This window comes from Patagioenas fasciata, chromosome 4 (assembly GCF_037038585.1).
Source record: "Patagioenas fasciata isolate bPatFas1 chromosome 4, bPatFas1.hap1, whole genome shotgun sequence".
Lineage (NCBI taxonomy): Eukaryota > Metazoa > Chordata > Aves > Columbiformes > Columbidae > Patagioenas > Patagioenas fasciata.
The window spans coordinates 46,264,828-46,279,722 of NC_092523.1; positions in this window are offsets into that span (position 1 = coordinate 46,264,828).

Sequence of the window (14,895 nt, forward strand, 5' to 3'; positions counted from 1 at the left end):
AAGCAGCTGCTGGGGTCGCTCGGCTGGCACCAGGGGCTGTGGCAGACACAAACCTCCTGGAGGAAGTGAAGTGCTGGAGCTTTGTGCCTGGTGGGCATGGGGAGGAGAAAGATTAATACTTCAGTGTGGACTTTGAGATGGGTACATCCTCCACCTCACCCACATCTTCATTCAGATTCCTAACCCTAATCGTGCTAAAGTTTGTTTTATAATAGCTGCCCAACTGCTTAGACAATCAGTGTTCATACAAAATGAAAAATTTGTTAAAGATTGCTTCCTACTCACTCAGACCACACCTACCCTGGAGAATTTTTGCTTCATTTTAATACAAAGATATTGTCGCTGTTCTATTCCCATCACTGATAAACAAAGCCAAGTTGAGCTTAAAAAATATCATGCACTTTATAACAACTTGAAAACTAGTTAAAACTACCAAGTTCTATCAATCAAAGTGAATAAATTAAAATGATGTAGGGAACATGATGAATTATTTTAGATAAAGTTAATATGATAATCTGTTGAAACTAAACTGGTTTATCTTGCACTCATACTTCTTTGGTAGCATAAAATTATTATGGACTAAATCTGGAAGAAAACTGTTACCCACCTAATGATTTTAAAATAGAATTTACCTTTGAGATCAAAACTCAGTCTGTTTCTCACACACAGCTTCCCAATTCTACCTACTACTGCTTCTACTGGATCAATAAATGAGAAATTCTGTAAAGGAGAGGATATTTGAATTATATATGGCATTTTTTATTTGGTTATGAAGAGAAACATATTTTTTATACATGTATGTGATCTGCAAGAGCGATGGTGTATAGTGTATCACCTGCTCATTTCTACCCTTTCCATATTTATCACCAGTAAAGACCGAAGCTTTTAGTTTTCCTCAGTGCTTCAACTGACTTTCTTATATATAGAATTTTTTGTCCTAAGTCTTAGGAACAGAGCACACAGACAGAACCGAGTGGTCAGCAAATCCATACACTCAAGGGAACAAAGAACACCAAGTGTAACATTGGTTACTGGTTTAATACCTGACAAATCTGTCCAGAGACAATGACTGAGGATCCATACACACTAATGAAAATGAAAGAGCTTCTTAGTATTGAGATGAGCCTTGTAAACCTATTTTCTGGAGAGTCTTTATAGCACAATTGCATCCTTAACTTCTGTGACTCAATACCATTTTTGATTCATTGTTTATTCAGCTAAGAAATCTTCTTAAAACACTGTTTGGGGGATTAAGCATAAAAGAAATTAAAAAAACACTGTTATTCTATTTTTCTGTTAGTAAATTTACTGAATGTCCCAGAGATCTGTGATATAATTTTCTCTGTGACTCCTCTGTGTGCAGGGAGCACAAAGCTTTTGTCACCAATGATTATATTTTGGAATAATGTCCTCATTTCACGGTGCTCCAGTGTCAATACCCAAACCAGACACTTCAGTGTGTTCAGCCATGGGTTCCTCATACTGTCTTCATGGTGTTTTCTGGTCAAACTGTACACCTGCCTTATTCCAGCCATTTGCTTCTGGACTAACCCATCCCAGAGAAGTAAAGCAGGGGATTTTTTTTTTCATGAACTGATCCACATTCTCTCAGGCATTGCAGCTCTTACAGCGTGGTTTACATCTGCCTTTCTGCTGGACTGACCATGCTACCAGTAGAGCTCTTCGTGAGGTGCCACACCAAACCTGTAACTGCTTCTAAGGACTTGAGTAATAAAGGACTGGGATATTTCTTCTCTTTTCCTGTATCTCCAAAAAGCCTTTTCTTAGGCCTGTGGCAATTACTGAGCTGCATGAATATAGTAACTTTCACAACAGTCACGTTCTTAGTTCCCATCCAGCCTACAGTGAATCATCTCTGGGGATGAGCTGCTGCCTGTATTTCTAGTTTTGCCTTCACAAAACCCTTATCTCGTGTTTTGTTCTGTTTTGTTTTGGTTTTGTGTGTGTGTGTGTTTGTTTGTTGTTTTGGTGTTTTTTTCTGTTCTCTGTGTGTGTGTGTGTGTGTGTGTGTGTGTGTGTGTGTGTTGTTTTTTTTTTTTTAACACAGAACATTTGGTGTGATTAAGGAAACTAGAGTTTAAAAAAAATGACCTTGTTTTCTCATTTGCAGTCAAAGATGAAATCCAAGTAACTCTGAGTGATTGTACAGCCAAGGGATTTAGATAATAAAGAACTAGAAGAGCTTCTAGTAGAAATATAAGTAGCTGAAAAAAAAGGCAGAGTGTAGCAACCTGTGAGGCTCTTTCCCTGTAACTCTCATTCCAAAGGGTGAGGGGTAAGGATAGCCAATTTGCAGTAGCAAAGAGAGACAAGTCTTCACTGAAAAGAGGGAATAATGTGCCAATAATTAGTGTTAAATTCACCTCTACATCTGAGATGTTTATATAAATCTGTGAATCTTTCAAGGCTTATGAATTTTTTTTTTTTGAATTACGAATCCATCATTTGACAAAAAACAAACACCTAGAGGTGACAAAAACAACCTATCAAATCAGAATAATAAATGGGGATGTAAACACATAAGAAGACAAGCATTTAGAGCTAACATGTGATTCATCTGAATGTTTATGGCTAATAAACCACCTTCTCAGCTAATGTACTTCTAATTGGTATCATTTTCATGTGATTTAGTATATGGTAGTTGAGATAATTGTACTGTAGTTTGCTAATTAAAGAAAAGTAGCAATTGGAGACCATAGCATAGTTAGCAATGATGTTTGAATTAGCCATAAAATACATAATTAAACAATCGGAGATTTTTTTTCATTTTTAAAAGATCAGAACTAGCAGTTAGTATTTTCTCTTTGTACAGAGCTATTTGGGACAGTGGGACCACAGCGTTCTAACCAAAGCTGGCTGCAGTACAGACAGAAAATGCCAGAGCTGAAGAAATAATCTATAATGAAGAACTTGTTCCACAAATGAATCATTTTCTCATTATGGAACATGATAATCAAGATTCTTACTAATTTAATCATTCTTTAATTATATTTGATTTGGGGAGGGAGGCATTCAATTTTTAACCATCCAGGTTCACTGACGACAAATTCTTCCCTGCAGTTTCTCATCATTTTAGGTACTTGGATTAGCTGTTGCTGAGCAGATCAGTTCTGTAAATGTAAACTCTTTGGCTTCAATGTTCACCTCAGGAGAAAGTCAGAATTTGCTTTGAAAGTACTGATACATAAACTATGCAATTTCATTTTTCATGAACACAACACAATTAAAATTTAATTATTTGTATGTTACTTGAAAGTTAGCAGAAAAAAGCTGCTAGTTTGAATTTTAACGTAAACGCATAGTCACAGGACTTTGTGTTGTTCATGCTTCTCTGAAAAATAAACCCAGTTGATATTACATCTTTATATTGCTATAACTCAGGCTGGTCCCATGGTAATACAGGCTCTTGAATATTTTACAAGATTTCTTGTTTCTAGAAGTCACAGGTAAAGATCCAGGGCATATGCTGAACATGTTGTAATCTTCCTGGACAGCAAAAATATTATACATGACTGCTTTCTGCCCCACACTGCCAGGAACAAGACTGGGAAAAATTATAAAGGCTGAATGAAAACACCAGCCTTGGTGTGGGGGATACCTCACCCCAGATGGGTTCCCTTTGTCTGGCTGCTCTGAAGCATACGGCTGGGGTCAAGCATCCAGGAATGGGGCTAAAGCTGTGTCCTCACCATACAGAATCACAGGTCAAGGCACCAGCGGAAGAGAAAGGAGTGTTAGTGGTGAGCATTCTGTAATCAGTTATGGAAGGAGAAAGGAAAACACAGTCAACCAGTAACGATCTCTGGTGAATTACCTGGGCCCTCCCAGAATCTGGCACTTTGCCATCACATTGTATGAGGTTTTATGAGTATGCCAGCTCACATCAGCACCTGCTGGAGCCTAAATGTAGGTTAGAGTCACTAATCTTTCTTTTCCTGGTGTACATACTTATAGCCTTATATAGAGATGTCTTTTTGCTTTGTTTAATGCTATACCGCGCTCTACTTCTTCTCTTCCTGGAATACTTTGGATAATGTAAAATTAACTACATGCCATGAGATGCAAAATAATAATAATTCAACACAGTGGTTAAAAATCACATGATAGTCTTAAAAGACAGATAATCAGCTACCAGCATCAAATTGCCCTGAATTGCAGTTTAAATTTAGCCTAACTATCAGAAAAAATGGGTTATTTGAAGACTGTGGGTAAGCTACAGCTTTGCCATTTGTCTCAGTGTGAGTATTGTCCTGGAAGAAGGCAGGAAACAGGTCGTCATTGGAGCCACTGTTCTTTCATTGATTACTTTCTCTGACTTCTAAGTTTGTATTGCAGAGAAGAAGGGAAGTAGAATAAATTCAATGCATTGTTTTTGTGCAAAACCTCAGGCTAGCTTGGTCTATGCTGGGTGCACTTTTCACAAGTTGGATGGACTCCGCTTCTCTCAGTCTGACGTCTCTGATCTGAGGGACCTCAGCAGCAGTGACTTTGTCCCTTTGCTTCTTGTTGAGAGGGGTGTCAGAAAAATGCTTCATAGAGACAAGGGAAGGGGATTGCTTCTACTCCAAGGCTGGTATATGCCTGAAGTTCAGCCCCTCTGCCATTTACCGCAGTCTTGGCATCAGTTTACTCTCTCCCAGCACCACTCTGTGTTCCCTGGCCAAAAAAACCACAAGGGCATGCAGACCAGCGGACACTTTGGCTTCCTTCTCATCTGCCTGAACACCACAGGATATATCTGATCTACCCATGTCAAAAGGGAAAGAGAGGCTTATGTACCTTTCATCCACTGTGCAATTCAGGGCTGTGCAACAAGCTAGCTTCAGGCAAGTAAAGGAAAGGAATAATCTCTTGCATGTGTTCAGGCTGGGCGGCCAGCTGACTGACTGCTGGCAGCGTGTCTCCCCAGGCAGCCTGCTGACAGCCTGATGCCCATCAGCCTCATTTTCTGTGTCTGAGTCCCCTTTGTTAGAAAAAGAAAGAGTGTTTGAAGGCTTCTTGTTGGGCTCACAGCTGGATTTGGGAATCAGACAAAAGGTTACCTGGGGCTGATGTGACAGTCTTTGACATGGCCACATTTCTTAGGAGAGCTTGCATCCCAGACAGCATCAGAAGAAAGAAACAACAGTTGCTGTGGTGCCGTGTCTCTGACTTCTCTTCAGGTGCATTCAATCAGTCTGACCCTGGACAGGAATAAACCGCTCACCCTGCAGTCCGTGCTGGAGCTGAACACCACGAGTTCTTCTCACCTTGGCCTCTGCTTTCACTGGGAGATGATCTTGAGGAAAATACAGGGTTGGGTTCAAAATAAAGAAGCATGAATGTAGCAATGACTACATAGAATAATAATTAGTAATACTATGTTTGTATTCACTAATAACTCATGGGCAGTAGCTGCAAGAATGCATTTTATTATTTGATGTAAATAATTACTGTCCTCCTTAATTATATTGTTCACATTTTCTCTTCCCATCAATACCGTACCGGTTCTCTTTTGTACCATTATGGTAGAGAGTTTTTCTCTTTTAAAGCTAATTTCCTCTTTCCCCCTATTTCTTCTTCTTAAAATAAGTCAGACTTTCCTGAAATCTAACGTCTCTGCTGTCCCAGTCTAGAGCAGCCGGTTTTGTTTCTTTGCCAATTAGTGATTTTGCTGATGCTGACAGACATGTGAGAAAGTGATAGATCAAATTAATTCTAATTTCTAAAGTGAGCTGGCATTTGAACCCAGCTAATTTAAAATGTTCTTTTTGTGTTTAATCTGCTCAAGTAATTTAACTGCAAGTCTCTTTCTCTCAGTACTGTCTTTACAGCTCGGATGGCTGGGTACACAGAGCAGTGAGACCCAACTATGTACTCAGTATGGTAAACAGATGGAAGGAAATTGGAAGACCGCATGCATGTGATTCTCTCCATTAATTGCCCATTCTGTTTCACAACAGCTTTGTAGGACCATGGGGCTGCTGAGCTTGCCCTTCACGGGGAACAGCTCCTCCTCAGCTGCCCACGCAAAGTCCTGAGGGCCATCACCTGTGGAAGGGCGGTGGAGAGTATGAGCTCTATTCATCTCCAAGACAGTTCCACGTTTGGCCCCTTTATTTTCTCGCTTTCTGTGACACACAAGCCTGGCAATGTTATTTGAGTCAGCCTAGCACAAATATTTTTTTTTAAATACTAATTCATCTTTGTTTCCACAGCCATCCTTTCCAAAGCTGCTTTCATTTCTCACAAATCCTGTACTTGCTATTTCATCATTAATTTAGAATACTTTCAAACCTCTTTCCAAGGTATCCAGAGATATGTGCATTAGAAAATGGCTCTTTTTCTGAAGAGCCTCTACAATTTTCATATTAAATAAAGAAAGCCTAAGATTATTTTTAAATGAAAATTTAATTTCTTTTTTTAAATGGAAAACAAGCACAGTCTATACAAATTGCTTTAATCAGAATCTCAATTTTTCATTGGAAAACTCGGGATGTAATGTATTTCACAAATAAGCATAGACAGGAAGAGAATGCTTTTCCTTTTGACAACACTGTGTTACCATTTCTAGCCTCTTGTAGTTCCTTACACTTCAAATTTACACAATATGAAATAATTGTCAATTATGCTAATCTTTTAAATACATACTCTTAATGTTGATAATACTGTAATCTTTAAGACATTTAATTGTTTTCACATTTTATCTTCCTCCAGGCTTGATAGGCAATGAATCCCCTTCCACACTTTCTTTACTTTTGGGCTTTCCCTTATAAAGCATGTGGTCTTGGTACAATTTGACCTAGTTCTGCATCTGTCTAATAAACGTGTTTCTTCTGCAGCCAGCTCTCCTTATCCATTTGCTTTACTCTCATTTGATTCTCAGAGGAAAACAGAAACTCTTCCCTTGGCTTTTCAAAGCAAAACCACACAGTTTTTCCAGTTATTCTACATTCTGGTAGATGCATGGTTTCCTATAAATGAGGCTATGTTGAAATAATGCTAGGAGACTAACCTTCAACACCACCTTGGGGAACTTCAGCAGCTCCCAAGACACCACTTTAAAACTGTGTGGTCTCATGTTAAATTAGTTATCTTGCAGAAAATTTAAATTAAAATTAAATGTAAGCTAATAGTATTTTGTTTCTAAAGTTTCACCATTTAAATGAGCATTTTTCCTAAAAGAAGCATATTGTTTACTGCTGTTGAGAAATGGTACCAGTATGTGGCAGGTAATAAACAGAAATATTTACCTAATAGCAAAGCCTTTTTTCCACAAACTGCACACACTCTTTGTCATGACATCCTATTGGATTTTAGCTTTTGCCAAGCTTTGCATGGCATGTGTCTAACTTCTGTTTCTACTGCATAGTAGTTCATAGCTCATTATGAATATGGTGTGCTGCCAGTGTCTTTCTTGAGCAGCATTGTGTACCGAATCTGCAGTGTCTTATGAGGAGACACACTATTTTGACACAGTGAATAAACAGCTTTAAATGAAAACATTTGGGATTCATTACAACTCTGATTTTTCCATCACCTAGCTTGCTCAGTGTATTGAATTTTTTCCTTATTTGTAGTCAGATACTTACTGATTTACCCCCCAAAATCTTAAAAAATGAAGGAAACTCCCCCCCTCACATTGGATCAAGTGTAGACATTGAACAATTGGATACTGAAGCAGATTAGAAGACACCATGGTCATACGATGTGACAGTACTTTTAATGAGTCATTTTTAAAAGTGTTTACTTCATTGTCTTTGGTTGCTGTTGCTGACTGATCACTTCAAGGGTTAGAAAATGCTGAGAATAGAAAGTACATGGGCAGTTCTACAGCCTACTGTATAATTTGAATTGATTTTTCCTTTTGTACCAGTGGAAGCTGCAGCTGCAGAAGGTGACTGTTTTCAGTTTTATACAGAGGATTTTTGCTAGGCATGTGAAGAGAAAAGAAAAATCTCTAACGTACTGCATGTACTTTGTTTTGTTTTTTTTTTTTTTTTCCTTACATGCAGGACTGCAGGTAGGTAGGCAGCCCTGTGCAACTTCTGAGCTAACAGTGCTGGGATCTTTATCACAGGTAACAGATCTTCCAGGCACTAGCCAGAGAAGTCAGAAATTCAGCAGGAACTCTGCCCATCACACCAAGCCAGACCATCCTCATACTGATTAAGGTGTTGTGACAACCTTGAAGCACTCCCCCCCATGCTTAGCAGAACAAAGACCTTGTTATGCCTTAAACGTCTGGTTTTTGTTATGTTGGGAGGAAGAGATAGATGACACCTCATCTTATCTTTCCCAAAGTTTTATGGCCATGAAGGTAGACACCTTGAAAGATAAGAACAATTAACAGTGTTGCTATGAAAGGCCTCATGACCTAATTGGGATGATAGAGATGAACCATCTGTCAGACAACCAACTACCAGAAGAAACCACGAACCAACAGCTACCCCTGATGGGCAAGACAACTCACTTCTGGTCAATACTGTGAACTTTCCCCTAGTCTGAAGACCCCAGACCCATTTCCAGAAGAGTTTTCCTAATTAACATGAAGAGCGAGCAGAGGGAGGAGACGATCTGCCTTCTCCTATCTCGCATGTAAATGAACTGGGTTATAAAACACCCTGACATACGATACAGGTTGGTGGCGTGTAAATCTTCAACGCGTCCCCCCCTCCGGAGGTCGTCGCGGGACCGATGTACCTGTGGAGTGGTGATATCTTACTCTCCCTCTCTGTCTCTCTCTCTCTCTCCCTTTCTCTTTCTGATATTTTAGTTTTCCTCTTCTCTCCGTTCCTTTCTCTTAAACATATAAAGTAATATCATTTTAAGATCTGCTGCTAAAATCTTGTTAAGTTTTGCATTACAGTTCACTAATTGTTGCCAATCCACCATTTTTGGAAGGGTTTTTGCTGTCAATGTATTGATAAGTTTTGTGGTACTATAACATACTTTTGCTGTAATTTGTATACCACCATGTGCTTTTAGTAAATTCATAATTGAACCCCCGGAGTGATTGTCTGTCATTCACTTCGCATTGGCGCACAGAATTACCCGGAGTTAACTCACACCTGATCTCATCTGTTGAGTCAGGGCACGTGTCATGTTCAGAGTTAACTCATCCCTCATCCCATCTGTTGGGACGGGACAGGTGTCAGGGAATTTCAGTGAGTGTTCAGGAAAAGTCAGCTCTCTCCGCTCACACAGTCATCACGCTCTGCCCTCTCTTGCTCAGAAAATGTGCGGGACTGAAACGTTTCAGACCATTTTCCTAGTCTGGTTTGATATACACTATCAAAGTGGGATTGCAGGGAGCAGAGTGCAAAGTGAACATGGTTTCAGTGCGCTCTTGGAACAGCTTGGCTGTGCTCCACTCCTAAATCATGATGAATTGTGAAGTGTCAAGTCAGTTCTTAAAGAGTTAGTAAATGGGAAAGTAAGTTCTATGTATAGTGACAGAGGCTCCCACTGAAATATGAGGACAGAGGCAACTCATGCACACTGTACCTTATTCTCCTCCTTTGTATATCTATGTGAAAAACAGACAAACAAACAAACAAAAACCCCAACAGATTTCTGAAAATAGAGAGTCAGCTTCAGAAAAACTGATGACTGAAGCAGTGAAGGCATTAGCTTTCTCATTAAGTTCTAGTTACTGATAACATTTGACTGACCTATATACGTCTTAAACAAGAAAAAGGTATTTCTAGAGTGCCTAGGGAAATAAGCCATGGCTAAATATTCTTTAGATTCCAGAAATTATGTTAATAATCTTATGCCTTCAGGTTTCAGAATGTGGTTCAAGTTAGGGCTGAGCTAGGAAGCTGTTGCCTTATGCTTCTGGTGTCATGCAATTCAGTAGGCTTATTGCCTGAATGAGAGCCCCAGGATCCAGATGCAGCATAGCAGTATATCAATGAGCCAACTAGCATGGTACATGCAGAAAGTGAATAAACCCCAAAGAAGATTCGAAATATTGAAAGAGCCTGTGCTACTGTATAGAGCCCCAGCAGCAAGGAAGAGGGGAGCTGAATCTGCATTCCTTCCCACTGCACGCCAAACTCCCCACTGTCCTCCATATGGCGACTGCAGAAGTGATGGGGAGACACAGGGCTTCGGTGCTGACCAGAAGCTGGGGCGATTGGCATCTTCCCTTCTGCTCTCCATGCTCCTGCTCCAGACAGGAGCATCTGCTGATCTCCTTCCCAGAGCAGGGACTGGGCTCCAGGCAGGGGAATGCGAGGCAATGGGGCACAGTTTTCCAGTCCTTTCCACAGGACTTCCCCAGTGCTTCTCGTGGAGGAGGACAGCACCTGCAAGAGCACCTGCAAAAGGTGATTTTACCACTCCACATCTGAAAACTGAATTTTGCCTGCATTGTGGAGAAACCTTGAGTCAGTTCTAGCTGTGCACTTAGGAGTTGTGTTTTGAAGTCTTCTGTAAGCTATGGTAAGGGATCGTGTGCATCTGCCTGTATAGCTCAAATACTGAAATAGTAGTGTTTTTTGAATATTTTTGAACAATCACCAGTGACTTGAAACAGGTAGCAACTTTAAAAACCAGCCTTTAGCCCTGTTAGAAAAAGGCCATAGTTCAGAATGATGAGACATTCATAATTCAGAAAACCAGACATCAAGGGAATAAACCTCATTGCGCCTCAAGTACTTGCTCCAAATCTGCCATTTGACTCCTAGGGGCAGCCCTCCCAGGTTTGAGCCGATGTGCCCACAATCCTAAACCTGCATATCTGCACACAAAAATCCTACTGGAGCACGCAAAGAAACCTGCATTATGAGAAAAGCCATGCAGTTCGTAGTACATAGCGCCAGGTTGACTGGCACGTATCGTATTGCCACTGCTATTCCCGCTGCTGGGGGTGCAGAAACAAGTTCTGTTTTCGGCCATCTGTTGATGCCACCTCAGCACCCTTCAAAAGCATCATATTCATAGCAACAGTAATAATTACAGACAGCAGAGGAAAGATTTGGAAGCAGCAACATTTTCCTGTTAGATTCTCGTGTCTCAAATAATGAGATGCTCGATGTCTGCCTTCTGCTGATAGCCAACCTACTGCTTGCTTTTGTAAGAAACAATTTGCTGACGAAAAGCCAAGCAGCAAAATGCTGAATGTATTACTATGTAATTTCGTGTGAAAAGATACAAAAGCAGCTTGTATCCTTGCAAAATAACTAAATATTCATTTTCTAGTAGTTATTTTTTCTTCGTCCAAATCATCATGTATTGATGGAGAGAGTTTAGTCCCTGGTTTAAATAGTATTTGCTGAAGTCCATGTAAACTGAACATAATTTGTATATCTACCTGTAAAGCCTTTATATATCGAAGTAGCTGCATTGTTGCCTATATGATATGCTAATAGATCTTTAAATAATTAGCAATGAATAGGAATATGATAAATATGACAAGAAGGGGAACTAAGGAAATGTAGCTTAAAATGTTATATTCATGAAGTCATTATAATGCTATGATATAGCAATATAATGATAATCTACAAATTAAATACAATTTCTAGGTGCCACAAGAAGAGACAAACTGATTCATTTACCACCAAACAATTTCTTTTACATATTTTGTAGAGTTGTTAGTACAAATATACAAGGTATAAATCTACACTCTGTACAACATGTATTAAGACAGTGAATCAGTATGTGGAAGACTGGGTCTGACAGAAGCTTGGCACCAGCTGCTGAGCCATGCTAAATGTGGGAAGGTGACCTGACCTGGTTGTGAAAGCCACCCCAAAGCTCTGCAGCATTCTGAGGGACTCGCTGTGGAGGGGTGAGCTGTAGCCAGGCCTTGCCCTTTGTACCTTACTCCCCCTGGCCCTGGGTGTGAGTAGTAATGGCTTTATGCAAAATAGGCCCCCCCTATTTCTTTTACAGTGCAGCTTTAGGTGAGCAATTGGTTGGTAATTTTTTTTTATCAGTTGGCACAAGGCAATGGTATTTCAAGCCTTGTGATGAAGCTCCCAGGCTTTGTTTTTTGAGGGAGGCTGCAAATAAAACTGACAATGATTCAGATAAAAGGAAACCTTCTCGCAATACATCTTTAAGCACTGAAACCCTTGGCCAAAGAGTGTTTGAATAGGCTTAAAAAGCAAGACAGGTTTCCTTGGACAAGTTTGTAGAATTGAAACCTAACAATTTTGTAGCATTCAAGCATTTATTTTATATAGAGATATTACCTACACCCAGTGCAGGTAGCTCTCCAGAAAACAAAAAGTATTGGAGGGAGTTGTCATTATATACCTGCTCTGTTGCTGTTCTCCCCCTTTCACATCAATTATTCACCCTTTCTGGCCTTTTGTGGTTAAACAAACCTTTGGTCCAACCTTGTCCAGCCATTCTAATGCTCTAAAATAATGAACTCCTGCACTTTATAGGTAATTTCCTGTGTGGCCTTCTATATATAAGGTACAATCTCTGATACAGGCGAGACGATTGGTGACGTAAGAGTTTACCTTGTTATTCTGCTTGTGTCTATATATGTCTATATATAAGTTAAACTGAGTCCATGTTCAGTAGAGAGTTCAAGTTTCTGAGTCAGCTACAAGGGAAACTGAATAAATTGGTGTATAGGGCACCAAGAAGTAAAGAATACTAAGGCAGAGAATCTAGGTTCATCTACCTCCTAAAAATTAATAAATAACTAAATCTCATTTTTTACTCTCTTAGCTGTTCCAAACTGCAATTGCAGATTTCTGTCTTCCAGACTTTAAGAGCAGGCAGGATTTACTATTATTTGACTTCTCATGACATGTAAAATTACTTTATTTCCCTGCAAGTAAGAAAATGATGAAAGGGAAGTAAGTGCTCTTGTTACCAGTTACTCGTTAGCAGTAAAATCCTAAAATGATCATTATTAATGAAAACCATTAAGAAATTTCTCCTAGCTACAGTACAATGTGAAAATGTTATTGCAGATGGATGTTTCTCATGAGAACAGTCAAGAGCTTTTGGTTTTCCTTAGCCATTTATTACTCTTGTCAGTCACCAGCTGAGTTAGTTCACTCTTCTGCTGTATGAGAAGTACCTGCCAAGGCTTGAAGACCAAGAGAATTAGTGTTTGCATAAATAAGGTTCTAAATTATCACCAAACCCCATTAAAAACATGTTGTGAAATCATGTCACAATATGGAAACTAGCTCCCAGAATGGTGCTTTTCTTTTACAGTAACTTTTGGAATGGATGAATGCCATCCTTACTTGTTAATAAATTTATCTGGAATTTGGCTTTAAATGGACGTCCACCTGCTAGTGTGATGTCTCAATAACAGAACCAACAAGTGTTAACCTTCAGGGCTGATGGATGTGCTATAGCAAGAAGTAAGAAGTTAGCCAGAAAAGACACATGTTGTGGAAATACCACCTGCACCATTAATCTGAACCCAGATGCAACACTGTCATTCATACATGATATGTCTGTCTGCAAGATCAATGACTGTAGTTATAAAATCTACCAATTTGAGATGGGAGTGACCCCATCCTGGGAAAGATGCTGTGTATTTTCTTCTCCTTTCTGACACATTTAAATGCCAAGTAAAATTGTCTTCCTTTTACACAAACATGTGCCACAAAACATACTTGTTGGGCCAACTTCTGCTCCTCTTCACTGTTAAAGAAATACAATCATTTCAGTATGAATAAGTGAGAGTAACACATTGCCCAAAAGATGTGGGAGCACAAGCATTTGCAAAACAACAAGGCTGTAGCTTTTCAGAAAATTGTTATAACAAAAGGAAGAATTTGATTTCAGCAAATGTTTTGATCATGTCTGTACATGCTGTAATGAAAGAAATCCAAACACTATATTCTGCTCCTTACTCACTAGGGTAAACGAATACCGTTAAATTATGAAGAGAAGGATGCACACATACAGGTGTTTTTTCATGCTTTTTATTTACTTTTTCATCTGGTAAACTCCTACTGATCTTCTATGACTGTTGACTCATTGTCTGTACGCTTTACTGAGGAAATATCTCAATATCTATCCCACTTGAGCCTGTGCCTCCTGTAGTTTGCACAGGATCTTATGATTCTGTAGCTAGCTGCTTACTTTCTGCCAGTTCCAATGAAAAGGAGCCCCAGGTCACAGAAAACAAGCACCACTTCACGAACATCTTTGCTTTTGCTGTTGTTCTTTCTTTCAGGAAAAAAAAAAAAAAAAAGCAGCTTTACTTAAGTTTGATATTTCATCTCTGTTTCTATGGGAACAAGCACAGATGAAGGAGCAACCGCCAGCCATCAGCTGGATTGCTGAAACCCTGGCCAAGGCAACTGGCCACTGATAAGGAGCTTCAGGCTCCATTTGGACTGTCCACTGGGTTGCTAGATTTGAAATGGTTTCATCTTGTGGTGAGGAGAAACAGGGAACTGCATCAGGTTTACATAACAGTGATTTTTTTTTTTTTCCCCCTGGGAAAATCTTGTGATTATCAGGACAAGCCCAGGATAAAATGTATTTTTACTAAGAGAAAGAGCACAAAGGCAAGTAAAACCTTCTGACTCAGGTTATTGTATGCCCTTGGACTTTTTTTTCAATTTTCATAATACTTACGAAGTATGGAGACCAGTGGATGCTGCCATTAACATAAGTGTGTTGACTCAAACACTCAGCTGAGTTAAAAAGGCACCTAGTAGATACAGGATTAACAGGCCTGGGCAAAGATTCTTTTTATCACCCTCCCTTGACCATAGCTCCAATACCTGACCCTCTCTACTACCATATCCCACAGCTATACTTTTATAAAATTTAACCTTCTTGCCCCAAACTCTCTACTTCACCTTTCTATTCTCATACTGTGTACCTTCAAGATCACTTGCAAAATAATCCTGTATCTTCCTGTAATCCTCATCCCAGATATCTCCATTCCTCCCA